General features: G+C 42.9%; 1 long non-coding RNA gene across 1 annotated transcript in view; it reads left to right on the plus strand.

Annotated features, from left to right (window-relative positions):
* Positions 1-3,196: 3,196 nt before the first annotated feature.
* The window catches only part of LOC143768325 (uncharacterized), a 61,621-nt gene continuing 44,017 nt past the window's right edge, over positions 3,197-20,800 (plus strand). The window contains exons 1-2 of the long non-coding RNA XR_013213806.1: positions 3,197-3,482; positions 3,737-3,922. This is a non-coding gene — a long non-coding RNA (uncharacterized LOC143768325). The remainder of the gene's footprint in view (positions 3,483-3,736; positions 3,923-20,800) is intronic.

Genomic DNA, 20,800 nt, shown 5'->3' on the forward strand with positions numbered 1-20,800 from the left:
GAGCCGGTCCGTGTCCTTGGGCGCCCCATTAAAGGGAAAGGTCTTTAAGGGGATTTGTGAATAAAGTCTATTGTTCGTGACGCCACCTGTGGTGTTCGGTCAGTGGGGACCGACGCTGCTTAAAGGGGTCCTCTGGGGTGATGGTATGCAGCAAGATGGAGACACTTCCCACAGGTGAAGCGGGGTCCCCAGGGCTTCCCAAGTGTAGGGCACCGATAGTGTGGTGGATGGTATAGCAAAGAACGAGGACACAGGTTTGCAGTCTTTACCTCGTTTACTGATGGTAGTAGTCCTCAGTCCAGGGTATCAAGTGCAGGGTAGCTGTGATCCTGCCGGCTTGGAGACAATAGTAGATCCCTCTCCCAGGTGAGGTCCGTAAGCCTTTCCTACTTGCGCTATTTAGTTGGTTAGGTCCCTGCCGCTTGAAGCTTATTGCAAGTCCCCCGTTCTCCTGTCCTAAGACAGATGTCTGTACGATAGGCAGTTCGAGCCTGTTTATAGGGTCTCTATCATGACCCGGGCTCTCAGGTTACTGCTTCACCTCAGACTTGATGCAGGTAATTGACATACAGTCCTATGCCTTCCGGTTCTGCTAAGTGTCCTAGAGTTTACTATAGCCTCGGGCTCCCGATACCCGATTCTGCGCTCTGGCTCCCAGGGTGTCCTTCTGCTGTTCCCCTGCTGAGCCTCTTCCTCCTCTGTGTTTCTTCCCTCTAAGCTCCTCCACAATTCAACTCTTTCAGTTATCCTCTTTCCAGGGGTTGCAGCTCCTTCGTGGCTGCTCGGCCCCCACGTCTGCTCTGGACGTCCTTCTTCTCACTCCTGGAGACAAACTGTCTCCCTCCACTGTCTCCCTCAGACTCTCTAAGACTGACTGGCTCCTCCTCCGGACCAGGAAACATAAAATCTAAGGAAGCTACCCTGAATCCGGGTCCTGAGCTCCCCCTCCTGGCCTAGATTCAGATGTGTTGAAGGTGTGTGCCTTACCTGATAGGTAGAATCTCCCTTGCCTCCAAGCGTGATATCACCCTCCCCGAAAGGAAGGCAACATTACTGCAACATCCGGTTACCTGGGGTGTTGCACTACCCCCCCCGTTAGCTCCAGTACTCCCGGACTAGGAAAAAGAAAACATAAACAACAGGTTACAATAAGGCATGCAAAATTTTTTTTGGGGGAATGCTTAAGAACAGGTAAAACAAATTAATGAAGACTTTGACTTCCCTTTATGGGAGGAATTAATATCTGAACGTTGCAAACATTTTAGAACCAATATATTAACTTTCAAAAATATATAAAAATACTATCATAGACTATGCAATGCAATTACCCTCTAAGGGTACACTCATCTCAACTAAAGTGCTTCACTCCACATGTCTATCAACTACCTCTTCAGGTATACTATCTCATATATATATTATTTTATTTCAAAAGTGCAAAACTCTCCAGCTAATTCTCTAACATATCAAAAATTAATTCTTAACTTTTCTCAATACTGAGGTAATGCAATTGTTTCATCTAAATTAATATTCAAGTCCAACAATAACATTCTTGAACAGCAGCAACGATGCGAGGGACCCGTTATCAACCCCCAACGTAGGCATCTGGCGGGCTACCAGGCGTGTATCCAGACCCGGTGTTCTGCCACGCCAACGGGTTTTGCTTCAAGTCTTTATGTAAACAATCAACAATTAAAGGTAACTTTGGAACCATCCCTTTAAGGGTTCCACGTAAACCAGTAGAAAGCACCTAAGGAGGTGCCAACTATTTACAAGAAAGTTTGTGCACCATTCACTGTTCATGGCCTCAATGTCTTTTCAAACAAATGATCCCTTTAAATGGAAATCTGGTCAGGTTTATCAAACTTTTAAACTTCAGCAGATTAACTTTAACCTTTTTAACTATTTGCTTTTATGCTTGCCGGGCCAGGAATTGTTGTCTTTCCTGCTCCTCCCTCCAAGTTATCATGGGGATCTCCCCCTGGAGCGAGATCATATCTGCCTCTGCAGTTCCCTCTTCAAACACCAAAGGTTCGGTATAGTTAACCAGGGGCCCACAGGTTGGAATTAGCAGGGCTGCCATCTGACACAAGCTGTCGTCCCACTGGTCCCAATACAGTTGACGGTCTGCTCCTCCAGGCCTTGGCGTCGGTGGGGTCGGTAGGGGGCCCACCAGGGTGTCATCTAGCGCAGGGGTGGTTGCGGTAAGATCGACCACTAGAGCGGGGCCAGTAGCTGGGGCAGCAGCAGTCGCTGGACCGGGGTCGGTCACTGAGGCAGGGTCGTTCTTCATACCTGCTTCAGATGTGGTCCCTCCGGTGCCGGTCTGTTCCGCTGCTGAAGCTGCAGTCGCTGGTCGCTGGACAGGCCGCGGTGTTGTCTTCTTCCTCAGCAGCGTCTCACTTTTCGGCTGCGCTGGGGTCAAAGGTGCAGGCTGCAGGTTTTTCATCAGTGCCATGACTGGATCTCTGACTGGACCTGTTACCTGATCTCTGACTGGACCTGTGACCCGACCTCTGACTGGACCTGTGACCGGACCTCTGACCGAACCTGTGACCTGATCTCTGACTGGACCTATGACCGGACATCTGACCAGACCTCTGACTGGACCTCTGACCGGACCTCTGACCGAACCTGTGACTGGACCTGTGACCGGATCTCTGACTGGACCTTTGACTGGACCTGTGACCAGACCTGTGATCGAACCTGGGCCTGGACCTGTCACCGGACCTGTGACTGGACCTGTGACCAGATCTCTGACTGGACCTATGACTAGACCTCTGAACAAACCTGTGACCGTACCTCTGAGTGGACTTGTAAGTGGACCTGTGACTGAACCTGTGACTGGACCTGTGACCGAAACTGTAACTGGACCTGTGACTGAACCTGTAGCTGGACCTGTGACTGAACCTGTAGCTGGACCTGTGACTGAACCTGTAGCTGGACCTGTGACTGAACCTGTGAGCAGACCTGTTACCAGACCTCTGACTGGACCTGTGAGCAGACCTGTGACTGGACCTATGTGCAGACCTGTGACCGCACCTATGTGTCCCGTCACATTGTGCCATATAGTCCGCATCCCCTCCCCTGGCTCAGACGGGTGTAGAGTGATATTATCCTGTTCTGCAGATCCATACAGAACAATTAGCGCAGAGTCTACAGTAGCGCGCTCTTCATGTGGAACCCGCTGGCTCTCTCAGTTATCAGGCAATTATCATAATGCATGTAATATGCTTATTTCCCAGCATCAGTTAATGCGGTGGAGCAGCAGATGAGCCTCCTCCCGCGCCTCTTTAATGTGGGAGAACGGCACACTGCTCATTCCAGATTAATCAGTCACAGGAATATGAAGGGGAAATAATTAGGAACAGAGAACTGGATGTGAAGGAAGATCCCGGGAAGAGGCGCACTGGGTCAGCCCTCCCCGGAGCGCCGGCTCTGCACACCGCCACACAGGTGCGGCCACGGGCAATCTGCAGTGTCTGGTAATTATAGTGCACCCCCTTGCGTCCCCCCGGTGATAACTCCCCTATACACCAGCCTCCGCACAGCACCGGCCTGTCACTACCCTGCACCACTGTATATACTATACACCTAGCACAGCTCATGGCCGCCAGTCCTCCTCTCTGGGTGACCACCATTTATAGGGGTTATCCGGTTCCTCTCACTGCTCACGTGGCCTCCATCAATAAATCCAGAGGTTTTGTTAATGTTGTTTCCATTTTGTCATCATTTACAGATGAATGATGTCTCCATCCTGTGATTCCACCATTCAGTCTTGTCCAGCTCCGCTCCCGCCTCCCCCGCTACTGTTCTAGAAGTGAAAAGAGTAACAGGACTGAAGAATCTGACTACAGGGGGTTTGTTTGTGGTCTGTTACCATGGAAACTGCACAGCAGCTACAGACACTTTATGGTCAGAAATGGTAAATCAGGAGGATTTGTAGAGTGACTTTATTTATTATTATAGATGTATTAGAGAGAAAAAATACCTGGTTGCAAAAGTTTACATACCATTTGAAAAGGCCGCCTCTCCCAGATGTTATCGTCAGGCAGCTGTTAGAATAAGGCAGGGGTGGGGGCCTTTTCTGACAGAAGCCATTTGGAACCTACTATATAAGCATTTAATTAACTCATCCCTAATGGAGACGCTTCTGTTTGGGCTGGCTGTGATGATCGGTGGTACGGATAATGTTAGGTGGTACGGATAATGTTAGGTGGTGCGGATAATGTTAGGTGGTACGGATAATGTTAGGTGGTACGGATAATGTTAGGTGATACGGATAATGTTAGGTGGTACGGATAATGTTAGGTGGTACGGATAATGTTAGGTGGTACGGATAATGTTAGGTGGTACGGATAATGTTAGGTGGTACGGATAATGTTAGGTGGTACGGATAATGTTAGGTGGTACGGATAATGTTAGGTGGTACGGATAATGTTAGGTGGTACGGATAATGTTAGGTGGTACGGATAATGTTAGGTGGTACGGATAATGTTAGGTGGTACGGATAATGTTAGGTGGTACGGATGACGTTAGGTGGTACAGATAATGTTAGGTGGTACGGACGTTAGGTGGTACAGATAATGTTAGGTGGTACGGATGTTAGGTGGTACTGATAATGTTAGGTGGTACGGATAATGTTAGGTGGGACGGATAATGTTAGGTGGTACGGATAATGTTAGGTGGTACGGATGACGTTAGGTGGTACAGATAATGTTAGGTGGTACGGACGTTAGGTGGTACAGATAATGTTAGGTGGTACGGATGTTAGGTGGTACGGATGACGTTAGGTGGTACAGATAATGTTAGGTGGTACGGATGTTAGGTGGTACGGATAATGTTAGGTGGTACGGATGTTAGGTGGTACGGATAATGTTAGGTGGTACGGATAATGTTAGGTGGTACGGATAATGTTAGGTGGTACGGATGACGTTAGGTGGTACGGATGTTAGGTGGTACGGATGACGTTAGGTGGTAGTGATGATGTAGCTAATCACAACTTATTTTCAACATTTGCATCGGTCTGGAGCGCAAATTGAATTTTGAAAATAAGGCACTGGGGGCATATATATCACAGGAGGGGCTGGGGGCATTGACATCACAACAGGAGATGGGGGAATAGACAACAGGGGACATCACAACAGGGGCTGGGGACATTGACATACATCACAGAAAGGGCATGGGGAATAGACATCACAGGGGGGCTGGGGGCATACAAATTACAGGAGGGGATGGGGGAATAGACATCATAGTAAGGGCTGGGGGCATACACATCACAGGAAACAGTGGGGCATATATATACACTGTGTGCAGAATTATTAGGCAAGTTGTATTTTAGAGGATTATGTTTATTATTGATCAACAACTATGTTCTCAATCAACCCAAAAGACTCATAAATATCAAAGCTTAATATTTTTGGAAGTTGGAGTGTTTTTTTTTTTTTAGATTTGGCTATCTTAGGAGGATATCTGTTTGTGCAGGTAACTATTACTGTGCAGAATTATTAGGCAACTTAATAAAAACCAAATATATTCCCATCTCACTTGTTTATTTTCACCAGGTAAACCAATATAACTGCACAAAATATAGAAATAAACATTTCCCACATGCAAAAACAAAACCCCAAAAAATGAGTGCCCAATATAGCCCTGTTATGGTTCTCAATGGCAAGAGAACATAGCCCAGCAAACATAAGTACTAGCTCTTGGAAGGATGGAAACTAAACTGACCATGAACTAAACCTGCCGCACAACTAACAGTAGCCGGGTAGCGTTGCCTACGTTTTTTATCCCTAGACGCCCAGCGCCGGCCGGAGGACTAACTAATCCTGGCAGAGGAAAATATAGTCCTGGCTCACCTCTAGAGAAATTTCCCTGATAGGCAGACAGAGGCCCCCACATATATTGGCGGTGATTTTAGATGAAATGACAAACGTAGTATGAAAATAGGTTTAGCAAAATTGAGGTCCGCTTACTAGATAGCAGGAAGACAGAAAGGGCACTTTCATGGTCAGCTGAAAACCCTATCAAAATACCATCCTGAAATTACTTTAAGACTCTAGTATTAACTCATAACATCAGAGTGGCAATTTCAGATCACAAGAGCTTTCCAGACACAGAAACGAAACTACAGCTGTGAACTGGAACAAAATGCAAAAACAAACGAGGACTAAAGTCCAACTTAGCTGGGAGTTGTCTAGCAGCAGGAACATGCACAGAAAGGCTTCTGATTACAATGTTGACCGGCATGGAAGTGACAGAGGAGCAAGGTTAAATAGCGACTCCCACATCCTGATGGAAACAGGTGAACAGAGGGGATGATGCACACCAGTTCAATTCCACCAGTGGCCACCGGGGGAGCCCAAAATCCAATTTCACAACAGTACCCCCCCCTCAAGGAGGGGGCACCGAACCCTCACCAGAACCACCAGGGCGATCAGGATGAGCCCTATGAAAGGCACGGACCAGATCGGAGGCATGAACATCAGAGGCAGTCACCCAAGAATTATCCTCCTGACCGTATCCCTTCCATTTGACCAGATACTGGAGTTTCCGTCTGGAAACACGGGAGTCCAAGATTTTTTCCACAACGTACTCCAACTCGCCCTCAACCAACACCGGAGCAGGAGGCTCAACGGAAGGCACAACCGGTACCTCATACCTGCGCAACAATGACCGATGAAAAACATTATGAATAGAAAAAGATGCAGGGAGGTCCAAACGGAAGGACACAGGGTTAAGAATCTCCAATATCTTGTACGGGCCGATGAACCGAGGCTTAAACTTAGGAGAAGAAACCCTCATAGGGACAAAACGAGAAGACAACCACACCAAGTCCCCAACACAAAGCCGAGGACCAACCCGACGCCGGCGGTTGGCAAAAAGCTGAGTCTTCTCCTGGGACAACTTCAAATTGTCCACTACCTGCCCCCAAATCTGATGCAACCTCTCCACCACAGCATCCACTCCAGGACAATCCGAAGATTCCACCTGACCAGAAGAAAATCGAGGATGAAACCCCGAATTACAGAAAAAAGGAGACACCAAGGTGGCAGAGCTGGCCCGATTATTGAGGGCAAACTCCGCTAAAGGCAAAAAAGCAACCCAATCATCCTGATCTGCAGACACAAAACACCTCAAATATGTCTCCAAGGTCTGATTCATCCGCTCGGTCTGGCCATTAGTCTGAGGATGGAAAGCAGATGAGAAAGACAAATCTATGCCCATCCTAGCACAGAATGCTCGCCAAAATCTAGACACGAATTGGGTTCCTCTGTCAGAAACGATATTCTCCGGAATACCATGCAAACGGACCACATTTTGAAAAAACAGAGGAACCAACTCGGAAGAAGAAGGCAACTTAGGCAGGGGAACCAAATGGACCATCTTAGAGAAACGGTCACACACCACCCAGATGACAGACATCTTCTGAGAAACAGGAAGATCCGAAATAAAATCCATCGAGATGTGCGTCCAGGGCCTCTTCGGGATAGGCAAGGGCAACAACAATCCACTAGCCCGAGAACAACAAGGCTTGGCCCGAGCACAAACGTCACAAGACTGCACAAAGCCTCGCACATCTCGAGACAGGGAAGGCCACCAGAAGGACCTTGCCACCAAATCCCTGGTACCAAAGATTCCAGGATGACCTGTCAATGCAGAAGAATGAACCTCAGAAATGACTTTACTGGTCCAATCATCAGGAACAAACAGTCTACCAGGTGGGCAACGATCAGGTCTATCCGCCTGAAACTCCTGCAAGGCCCGCCGCAGGTCTGGAGAAACGGCAGACAATATCACTCCATCCTTAAGGATACCTGTAGGTTCAGAGTTACCAGGGGAGTCAGGCTCAAAACTCCTAGAAAGGGCATCCGCCTTAACATTCTTAGAACCCGGCAGGTAGGACACCACAAAATTAAACCGAGAGAAAAACAACGACCAGCGCGCCTGTCTAGGATTCAGGCGTCTGGCGGACTCAAGATAAATTAGATTTTTGTGGTCAGTCAATACCACCACCTGATGTCTAGCCCCCTCAAGCCAATGACGCCACTCCTCAAAAGCCCACTTCATGGCCAAAAGCTCCCGATTCCCAACATCATAATTCCGCTCGGCGGGCGAAAATTTACGCGAGAAAAAGGCACAAGGTCTCATCACGGAACAATCGGAACTTCTCTGCGACAAAACTGCCCCAGCTCCGATTTCAGAAGCGTCGACCTCAACCTGAAAAGGAAGAGCAACATCAGGCTGACGCAACACAGGGGCGGAAGAAAAGCGGCGCTTAAGCTCCCGAAAGGCCTCCACAGCAGCAGGGGACCAATCAGCAACATCAGCACCCTTCTTAGTCAGATCAGTCAATGGTTTAACAACATCAGAAAAACCAGCAATAAATCGACGATAAAAGTTAGCAAAGCCCAAAAATTTCTGAAGACTCTTAAGAGAAGAGGGTTGCGTCCAATCACAAATAGCCTGAACCTTGACAGGGTCCATCTCGATGGAAGAGGGGGAAAAAATATATCCCAAAAAGGAAATCTTTTGAACCCCAAAAACGCACTTAGAACCCTTCACACACAAGGAATTAGACCGCAAAACCTGAAAAACCCTCCTGACCTGCTGGACATGAGAGTCCCAGTCATCCGAAAAAATCAAAATATCATCCAGATACACAATCAAAAATTTATCCAAATAATCACGGAAAATGTCATGCATAAAGGACTGAAAGACTGAAGGGGCATTTGAAAGACCAAAAGGCATCACCAAATACTCAAAGTGGCCCTCGGGCGTATTAAATGCGGTCTTCCACTCATCCCCCTGCTTAATTCGCACCAAATTATACGCCCCACGGAGATCTATCTTAGAGAACCACTTGGCCCCCTCTATGCGAGCAAACAAATCAGTCAGCAGTGGCAACGGATATTGATATTTAACCGTGATTTTATTCAAAAGCCGATAATCAATACACGGTCTCAAAGAGCCATCTTTCTTAGCCACAAAGAAAAAACCGGCTCCTAAGGGAGATGACGAAGGACGAATATGTCCCTTTTCCAAGGACTCCTTTATATATTCTCGCATAGCAGCATGTTCAGGCACAGACAGATTAAATAAACGACCCTTAGGGTATTTACTACCCGGGATCAAATCTATGGCACAATCGCACTCCCGGTGCGGAGGTAATGAACCAAGCTTAGGTTCTTCAAAAACGTCACGATATTCAGTCAAGAATTCAGGAATCTCAGAGGGAATAGATGATGAAATGGAAACCACAGGTACGTCCCCATGCGTCCCCTTACATCCCCAGCTTAACACAGACATAGCTTTCCAGTCAAGGACTGGGTTATGAGATTGCAGCCATGGCAATCCAAGCACCAACACATCATGTAGGTTATACAGCACAAGAAAGCGAATAATCTCCTGATGATCCGGATTTATCCGCATAGTTACTTGTGTCCAGTATTGTGGTTTATTACTAGCCAATGGGGTGGAGTCAATCCCCTTCAGAGGTATAGGAGTTTCAAGAGGCTCCAAATCATACCCACAGCGTTTGGCAAAGGACCAATCCATAAGACTCAAAGCGGCGCCAGAGTCGACATAGGCATCCGCGGTAATAGATGATAAAGAACAAATCAGGGTCACAGATAGAATAAACTTAGACTGTAAAGTGCCAATTGAAACAGACCTATCAAGCTTCTTAGTACGCTTAGAGCATGCTGATATAACATGAGTTGAATCACCGCAATAGAAGCACAACCCATTTTTTCGTCTTAAATTCTGCCGTTCACTTCTGGACAGAATTCTATCACATTGCATATTCTCTGGCGTCTTCTCAGTAGACACCGCCAAATGGTGCACAGGTTTGCGCTCCCGCAGACGCCTATCGATCTGGATAGCCATTGTCATGGACTCATTCAGACCCGCAGGCACAGGGAACCCCACCATAACATCCTTAATGGCATCAGAGAGACCCTCTCTGAAATTCGCCGCCAGGGCGCACTCATTCCACTGAGTAAGCACAGCCCATTTACGGAATTTCTGGCAGTATATTTCAGCTTCGTCTTGCCCCTGAGATAGGGACATCCAGGCCTTTTCCGCCTGAAGCTCTAACTGAGGTTCCTCATAAAGCAACCCCAAGGCCAGAAAAAACGCATCCACATTGAGCAACGCAGGATCCCCTGGAGCCAATGCAAAAGCCCAATCCTGAGGGTCGCCCCGGAGCAAGGAAATCACAATCCTGACCTGCTGAGCAGGATCTCCAGCAGAGCGAGATTTCAGGGACAAAAACAACTTGCAATTATTTTTGAAATTTTGAAAGCAAGATCTATTCCCCGAGAAAAATTCAGGCAAAGGAATTCTAGGTTCAGATATAGGAACATGAACAACAAAATCTTGTAAATTTTGAACTTTCGTGGTGAGATTATTCAAACCTGCAGCTAAACTCTGAATATCCATTTTAAACAGGTGAACACAGAGCCATTCCAGGATTAGAAGGAGAGAGAGAGAGAGAAAGGCTGCAATATAGGCAGACTTGCAAGAGATTCAATTACAAGCACACTCAGAACTGAAGGGAAGGGAAAAAAAAAAAAAAAAAAATCTTCAGCAGACTTCTCTTTTCTCTCCTTTCTCTGTCAATTAATTTAACCCTTTTTGGGCCGGTCAAACTGTTATGGTTCTCAATGGCAAGAGAACATAGCCCAGCAAACATAAGTACTAGCTCTTGGAAGGATGGAAACTAAACTGACCATGAACTAAACCTGCCGCACAACTAACAGTAGCCGGGTAGCGTTGCCTACGTTTTTTATCCCTAGACGCCCAGCGCCGGCCGGAGGACTAACTAATCCTGGCAGAGGAAAATATAGTCCTGGCTCACCTCTAGAGAAATTTCCCTGATAGGCAGACAGAGGCCCCCACATATATTGGCGGTGATTTTAGATGAAATGACAAACGTAGTATGAAAATAGGTTTAGCAAAATTGAGGTCCGCTTACTAGATAGCAGGAAGACAGAAAGGGCACTTTCATGGTCAGCTGAAAACCCTATCAAAATACCATCCTGAAATTACTTTAAGACTCTAGTATTAACTCATAACATCAGAGTGGCAATTTCAGATCACAAGAGCTTTCCAGACACAGAAACGAAACTACAGCTGTGAACTGGAACAAAATGCAAAAACAAACGAGGACTAAAGTCCAACTTAGCTGGGAGTTGTCTAGCAGCAGGAACATGCACAGAAAGGCTTCTGATTACAATGTTGACCGGCATGGAAGTGACAGAGGAGCAAGGTTAAATAGCGACTCCCACATCCTGATGGAAACAGGTGAACAGAGGGGATGATGCACACCAGTTCAATTCCACCAGTGGCCACCGGGGGAGCCCAAAATCAAATTTCACAACATAGCCCCCTTTCTTCATGATGACACTCGGCAACCTCCATCCATAGATTCTGTCAGCTGCTTGATCTGTTTATGGCCAACATTGCGTGCAGCAGCCACAACAGCCTCCAGACACTGCTCCGAGAGGTGGACTGTTTTCCCTCCCTGTAAATCTCACATTTTATGAGGGACCACAGGTTCTCTATGGGGTTCAGATCAGGTGAACAAGGGGGCCATGTCATTATTTTTTCTTCTTTGAGACCATTACTGGCCAGCCACGCTGTGGAGTAGTTGCATGTGATGGAGCATTGTCCTGCATGAAAATCATGTTTTTCTTGAACGATACCGACTTCTTCCTGTACCACTGCGTGAAGAAGTTATCTTTCAGAAACTGGCAGTAGGTCTGGGAGTTGAGCTTCACTCCATCCTCAACCTGAAAAGGTCCCACAAGTTCATCTTTGATGATCCCAGCCCATACCAGTACCCCACCTCCACCTTGTGGTGTCTGAGTCGGAGTGGAGCTCTCTGCCCTTTACTGATCCAGCCTCTGGCCCATCCATCTGATCCATCAAGAGTCACTCTCATTTCATCAGTCCATAAAACCTTTGAAGAGTCAGCCTTCAGATATTTCTTGGCCCAGTCTTGACGTTTTATCTTATGTTTCTTGTTCAGAGGTGGTCGTTTTTCAGCCTTCCTTACCTTGGCCATGTCCCTGAGTATCGCACACCTTGTGCTTTTTGTTACTCCAGTAATGTCGCAGCTCTGAAATATGACAAAACTGGTGGCAAATGGCATCTTGGCAGCTTCACGCCTGATTTTCCTCAATTCATGGGCAGTTATTTTGCGCCTTTTTTGCATCCTGTGATCGGACCGCGGAGACTGACATATGTCCCCCACAATCGCCCCCAGAATTATCTCTTGTCACTTACAAAACACCAGAGCTGGCGGGAGATCATCAGATTTCGTCATCTCAAAATATAAATGTGAAACTTTCTAAGACACTGGCACATAAAAAGCAAGAGTCACATTGTGTAGATCTGACAGATGGAGGATGTGACTGATCCGCCGTTAGATGCAGAGATAATTAATGGACATGAGCGCCAGTGCCGTCTGCTTACAGAATGGGGAGCGCCGAGCGGGAAAACCGCGCCAGTAACCTGCACCGCAGTATGGGATCAACAGCGCGGCTCTTTGTAACCGGGGAAATGCAACAGATATTCTAAGAAAAGATAGAGAGATAAACAGATAGATGATAGATATATGGTAGATAGATAACACTGGTCAACAACATTTTTGGTGCCAAAGATATTTCATCGAATTTAGGGTATTTTTGGGGTGCTGATTCTGAATATGTCATCAGTTTTGCCAGATTGGCTCAAGTTTTTGACATTTTTGGTATCTTATTTATAGCACTTGTTGGTAAATGTGACGCATCATCTCATTAATTTCTTTGGATTAGTACTTGAACTGAGCAGTTCTCAATATAGTTTTGTGTTAATTAGTGTTCTAAAAGTTTGTTCATAGCTTGATTTTTGCACTAACTTTATGTTGTTGTCTGTTTTCCAGTGAAAAGCATGAACTCATCAAGAAGAAGTTGTCTTAACGATCCAGACTCATTCTGTTACATTTGTGGTGAATACACACTGCCAAAACATAGAAGAAACATATATTAATACAATCGTCAGTAAATATATACACATATGGCGACTCGAAATCATATTATTATTACTTGGAGAACATAGAGTCAAAAATAGCCCAAAAAGAATAATATTATATCATATTTATTAGAAGTTCTATTTTGCATACAAGCACATACATAATACATGTGGAAAAGCTTCATATAAAAAGCAACAATTGTGACTAAATCCTAAATGCAACCAGTACATCAGGTACACAGAACAGGGCACAATGGTAATAATAATATAGTTTATATGTTGCAGCAAATAGTAGTAAACTCCATATAGGTACTAAGGTGCATGGCAATCAAACAAAGGTATTGGCATCTAACAATGATGTCCACAGCCAGACCATGCATGCATACATGCTTTGCAACATATAGGATGTAAAAAATAGAGATTAATTACCCATGAAAGTTCTGGTGAGCCCGTCTGGGTCCTGGATGTGTACCCCAACGCGCGTTTCGCGTATATGTATAACCGCTTCCTCAGGGGATTTAGTCACAATTGTTGCTTTTTATATGAAGCTTTTCCACATGTATTATGTATGTGCTTGTATGCAAAATAGAACTTCTAATAAATATGATATAATATTATTCTTTTTGGGCTATAGAAGAAACATAACAGACTTCGTAAAAAAAGTGTATTTTGCCTATTTTGGGGTTATGCTTGGGGACCAAGACAAGTTTTGGGCACCACACATAGTGTGCAAAGCATGTATCGAATTATTACGAAAATGGAGCAAAGGACAAAGAAAAAGCTTCAAATTTGGTGTTCCAATGGTGTGGAGAGAGCCAAAAAATCATCATGATGACTGTTATTTCTGGTAAACACAGGTACAGGCACATCTTCACAATGAGGGACAGGCCTTCTTGCAGATTCCATGTTACTCCCATTTTCGTTTCTTATGCTTATTGAATCCTTGCACTTGCACTGCACAGAAATAACAGTCATCATGATGATTTTTTGGCTCTCTCCACACCATTGGAACACCAAATTTGAAGCTTTTTCTTTGTCCTTTGCTCCATTTTCGTAATAATTCGATACATGCTTTGCACACTATGTGTGGTGCCCAAAACTTGTCTTGGTCCCCAAGCATAACCCCAAAATAGGCAAAATACACTTTTTTTACGAAGTCTGTTATGTTTCTTCTATGTTTTGGCAGTGTGTATTCACCACAAATGTAACAGAATGAGTCTGGATCGTTAAGACAACTTCTTCTTGATGAGTTCATGCTTTTCACTGGAAAACAGACAACAACATAAAGTTAGTGCAAAAATCAAGCTATGAACAAACTTTTAGAACACTAATTAACACAAAACTATATTGAGAACTGCTCAGTTCAAGTACTAATCCAAAGAAATTAATGAGATGATGCGTCGCATTTACCAACAAGTGCTATAAATAAGATACCAAAAATCTCAAAAACTTGAGCCAATCTGGCAAAACTGATGACATATTCAGAATCAGCACCCCAAAAATACCCTAAATTCATTAAAATATTTTGGACACCAGAAAAAAAATTTTTTTTTGTTGACCTGTGTAATAGATAGATAGATAGATAGATAGATAGATAGATAATAGATAGATAATAGATAGATGATAGAAAGATAGATGATAGATAGATAAATAGATAATAGATAGATGATAGATGGACAATAGATGGATAATAGATGGATAGATAGATAATAAATAAATAGATGATAAATAATAGATAGATAATAGATAGATAGATCGATAGATAATAGATAGATAGATAATAAATAGATAATAGATAGATGATAGAAAGATAGATGATATATGGATAAATAGATAATAGATAGATGATAGATGGATAATAGATGGATAATAGATGGATAGATAGATAGATAGATAGATAATAAATAGATAATAGATAGATAGTAGATAGATAGATAATAAATAGATAATAGATAGATAATAGATAGATGATAGATAGATAGATAATAGATAGATGATAGATAGATAGATAGATAGATAATAGATGGATAATAGATGGATAGATAGATAGATAGATAGATAGATAGATAATAAATAAATAGATGATAGATAGATAATAGATAGATAGATAGATAGATAAATAGATAGATAGTAGATAGATAGATAATAAATAGATAATAGATAGATAATAGATAGATGATAGATAGATAGATAATAGATAGATGATAGATAGATAATATATAGAAAGATAATTGATAGATAAATGGATAGATACAGTTTTCCCACCTACAAAGAATGGAGAGGTCTGTAATTTTTATCGTAGATACAGTTGTGTGAAAAAGTGTTTACCCCTTCCTGGTTTCCTATTCTTTTGCATGTTTGGCACTTAAATGTTGCCTATCACCAAACAAATGTAAATATTGGACAAAGATAACACGAGTAATTGCAGAATGCAGTTTATAAATGAAGGTCTTTATTATTAAGGGAAAAAGAAATCCAAACCTACAGGGTCCTGTGTGGAAAAGTGATTGCCCCTAAACCTAATAATAAATAATAATAATAATAATCTTTATTTATATAGCGCCAACATATTCCGCAGCGCTTTACAGTTTAACAGTTTCAAACACAACAGTCATAAGTAACAACGTTAACAATACAGTAATAAAGCACAATAAGACAAAATAAGACGACCCTGCTGGTGAGAGCTTACAATCTACAATGAGGTGGGGAGATACAAAGCACAGGTGTGTATTTACAATGGTGTATTTACCATTAATAACTAGTTGGGCCCGTAGCAGCAACAACTGCAATACAGTGTTTGCAATAACTGTCAGTGAGTCTTTTACAACGCTCTGGAGGAATTTCGGCCACTCATCTTTACAGAATTGCTGTAATTCATCTACATTGAAGCTTTCCAAGCATAAACCGCCTTTTTAAGGTCATGCCTCAGCATCTCAAATGGATTAATGTCAGGACTTTGACTAGGCCACTCCAAAGGTTTCATTTTATTTCTCTTAAGTCATTCGGAGGTGGACTTGCTGGTGTGTTTTGGATAATTGTCCTGCTGCATAACCCAAGTGCGCTTCAGCTAGACTATTTTTTGGTAGACAGCAGAATTCATGCTTTCATTTACCACAGCAAGTCTTCCAGCAAAACAGCCCAAGATCATCACACTACCTCCACCATAGTTTACTGTTGGTATGATGTTCCTTTTTTGAAATGCTGTGTTACTTCTCCGTCAGGTGTAATGGGACATACACCTTCCAAAAAGTTAAACTTTTGTTTCGTTGGTACACAGAGTATTCTCCCAAAAGTCTTGGAGATCATCAAGATGTTTTCTCGCAAAACTGAGATGAGTCTTCATGTTCATATTGCTCAGCATTGGTTTTCGTCTTAGAACTCTGCCGTGCAGGCCATTTTTGCCCAGTCTCTTTCTTATGGTGGAGTCATGAACACTGACTTTAGCAGAGGCAAGTGATAACTGCAGTTGGTTAGATATTGTTTGGGGTCTTTTGTGACCTCTTGGATGAGTCGTTGCTATGTTTTTGCTGTAATTTTGTTTGATTGGCCAGTTTTGGGAAGGTTAACCACTGTTCCATGTGTTCGCAATTTGTGGATAATGGCTCTCACTGTGGTTCACTTGAGTCCCAAAGTTTTATAAATGGCTGTATAATCATTTCCAAACTGATAGATCTCAATTACTTTGCTTCTCATGTGTTCCAGAATTTCTTTGGATTGCTGTCTAGCTTTTGAGGATCTTTTGGTGTACATCACTTTGTCAGGCATGTCCTATTTAAGTGATTTCTTTATTGAGAACAGGTGTGGCAGTAATCCGGCCTGAGTGTGGACAGGGAATGTGAACTCAGCTTCCCAAAAATGTGATAACCCACAGTTTATTTATGTTTTAAGGGGGGCAAACACTTTATCACACAGGACCCTGTAGGTTTAGATTCTTCCTTTTTCCCTTAACAATAAAGACCTTAATTTAGAAACTGCATTCTGTGATTACATCTATTATATTTGTCTAATATTTACATTTGTTTGGTGATCTGAAACATTTAAGTGTGACAAACATGTAACAGAATAGGAAATCGGGAAGGAGTAAACACTTTTTCACACAACTGTACACTTCAACTGTGAGAGACAGAATCTAAAAAAATCCAGAAAATCACATTGTAGGATTTTTACGTAATTAATTTGCATTTTATTGCATGAAATAAGTATTTGATACAATAGAAAAACAGAACTTAATGTTTGGTCCAGAAACCTTTGTTTGCAGTTATAGAGATCAGACATTTCCTGTGGTTCCTGACCAGGTTTGCACACACTGCAGCAGGGATATTGGCCCCCTCCTCAGTGCAGATCTTCTCCAGATCTTTCAGGGTTTGCAGGTATGACTTGGCAACATTGAGTTTCAGCTTTCAGTCCACTCCAGGACCTTGAAAAGCATCTTACGGAGTGACTCCTTAGTTGTCCTGGCTATGTGTTTCGGGTCTTTGTCATGCTGGAAGACCGGGCCACGACCCATCTTCAATGCTCTTACTGAGGGAAGTAGGTTGTTGGCCAAAATCTCACGATACATGACCCCATCCATCCTCCCTTCTATATGGTGAAGTCGTCCTGTTCCCTTTGCAGAAAAGTACCCCCAAATTATGATGTTTCCCCCATCATGCTTCACGGTTGGGTCGGTGATCTTGGGGTTGAACTCATCCTTCTTCTTCCTCCAAACATGGCGAGTGGAACTGATACCAAAAAGTTCTATTTTGGTCTCCTCTGACCACATGACCTTCTCCCATGCCTCTTCTGGATCATCCAGATGGTCATTGGCGATCTTCAGACGGGCCTGGACATGTGCTGGCGTGCAGGAGTTTAATCCATGATGGCGCAGTTTGTTATTAACGGTAATGTTTGAGACTGTGGTCTCAGCTCTCTTCAGGACATTGACCAGTTCCTTTCGTGTAGTTGTGGGCTGATTCCTGACAATTCTCAGAATCATCTTTGCCCCTTGAGGTGAGATCTTGCATGGAGCCCCAGACCGAGGAAGGTTGACAGTCATCTTGTGTTTCTTCCATTCTCTAATAATTGGTCCAACAGTTGTTGTCTTGTCACCAAGCTGCTTGCCTATTGTCCTGTAGCCTATCCCAGCCTTGTGCAGGTCTACAATTCTGTCCCTGGTGTCCGTAGACAGCTATTTGGTCTTGGCCATGGTGGAGAGGTTGAAGTGTGATTGATTGTGTGGACAGGTGTCTTTTTATACAGGTAACGAGGTCAAACAGGTGCAATTAATCCAGGTAATGAGTGCAGAGTAGGAGGCTTCTTACAGAAACACTAACAGGTCTGTGAGAGCAGAATTCTCGCTGGTCGGTCGGTGATCAACTACTTATTTCATGCAATAAAATGCAAATGAATGATGTAACAATCCTACAATGTGATTCTCTGGATTTTACTTTTAGATTGTTTGTCTCACAGGTGGAGTACCTACGATAACGATAAAAATTACAGATCTCTGCATTCTTTGTAGGTGGGAAAACTCGCAAAGTCGGCCGAGGATCAAACACTTATTTTCCCCACTGTAGATAGATGACACAGGTCTGAAAACTATTTTTTTTCAGGTGCCAAGATTTTTTAAACGGATTTCGGGTATTTTGCTGAATTTTAAAATCCCATTCCTTTTGTTGAATTGGTTCTAGTTTTTGACATAATTCATCCATGAACATAATGCGACTTGTGCGCGATAACAGATACAATAGCTTTGGACCCTTTAACAGGATCGTATGTAATTAAATATCACATATAATTATTTTGTATTACAATTTGAAGGCTTAGAATGCATAAAAGCCATTTTTTGAAGCCAGAATTCAACTGTAAGTAATTAACTATTAAATACCTCACTAAAGCTAATCTGACAAAATCAAATACATATAAGAGATAGATAGATAATAGATGATAGATAGATAGAAAGATAGATAGATACAGTAGATAGATAGATAGATAGATAGATAATAGATAATACATAGATAGATGATAGATAGATAATAGACAGATAGATAATAGATGATAGATAGATGATAGATAGATGATAGATAGATAGATAGATAGATAGATAGATAGATAGATAGATAGATAGATAGATAGATAGATATAGATGATAGATAGATAGATAGATAGATAGATAGATAGATAGATAGATAGATAGATAGATAGATAATAGATGATAGATAGATAGATATAGATAGATAGATAGATAGATAGATAGATAGATAGATAGATAGATAATACATGATAGATAATAGATGATAGATAGATAGATAGATAGATAGATAGATAGATAGATAGATAGATAGATAGATAGATAGATAATAGATGATAGATAGATAGATAGATGATAGATAGATAGATAGATAGATAGATAGATAGATAGATAGTAGATAGATAGATAGATGATAGATAGATACATTTGGACACCTTAAACTACTCCAAAAAGGGCAAACTAAAAAGAAAGACAGAATAACATATAAAACAGACTTCAGGAAAGGTGGAAATAGACAGATGAATGTGATCTAAACAAAAGAAAAATTCCATAAACAGGACAAAAAAAATCAGGAGCAAATGCAATAATGAACTGGACCCTTTTTATTTCAGTTACACACAATTTTTATACTCTTTGGTTTCTGTCTAAGAATTAGAAAATTCTTGCTCTGAGTGTAAGGTCATGTAGTAGCTATTATCTGCAGTCCCATGTAACACCACCAATAACACAGTGATATCTCCTTGAGTACAGATAATGTAGTAGATGCCACCTGCAGTCCTATGTAACACCACAGATAACACAGTGATAACTCTCTGAGTACAGATAATGTAGTAGATGTCACCTGCAGTCCTATGTAACACCACAGATAACACAGTGATAACTCTCTGAGTACAGATAACATAGTAGATGTCACCTGCAGTCCTATGTAACACCACAGATAACGGAGATAACTCTCTGAGTACAGATAATGTAGTAGATGTCACCTGCAGTCCTATGTAACACCACTGATAACAGTGATAACTCTCTGAGTACAGATAATGTAGTAGATGTCACCTGCAGTCCTATGTAACACCACAGATAACACAGTGATAGCTCTCTGAGTAGAGATAATGTAGTAGATGTCTCCTGCAGTCCTATGTAACACCACAGATAACACAGTGATAACTCTCTGAGTACAGATAATGTAGTAGATGTCACCTGCAGTCCTATGTAACACCACAGATAACACAGTGATAGCTCTCTGAGTAGAGATAATGTAGTAGATGTCACCTGCAGTCCTATGTAACACCACAGATAACACAGTGATAACTCTCTGAGTACAGATAATGTAGTAGATGTCACCTGCAGTCCTATGTAACACCACAGATAACACAGTGATAACTCTCTGAGTACAGATAATGTAGTAGATGCCACGGGCAGTCCTATGTAACACCCTACATATTGATATGCTGTACTTGTACATATTGGTGTAGCGGGTGGCTGGTAGGCTGCACACCTCTCCACTGTAGGATGGGGGGTGAATACTTATGCTAATGAGGGGCGCCTCCGGCCGCAGAGCCCTTATCTCGGAGACAGCACCGCACTCCTGTAACAAGATTTGCTTTTTCATCTGCACAGATGTTGATGTGAAATATTAATTCCAGTCTCTTCCGGTGAGACGCGATTCTCGTTCTGCCGCCGGTTGCTCTCCGCGCCGCTCCCTCTCCGCTATCTCTCGTCACCACCAAGGAGATTATTTTTTAAAAACATCTATGTCATTTCTGAATTCGCCCG

Source organism: Ranitomeya variabilis, chromosome 4 (assembly GCF_051348905.1).
Source record: "Ranitomeya variabilis isolate aRanVar5 chromosome 4, aRanVar5.hap1, whole genome shotgun sequence".
Taxonomy (NCBI): Eukaryota; Metazoa; Chordata; class Amphibia; order Anura; family Dendrobatidae; genus Ranitomeya; species Ranitomeya variabilis.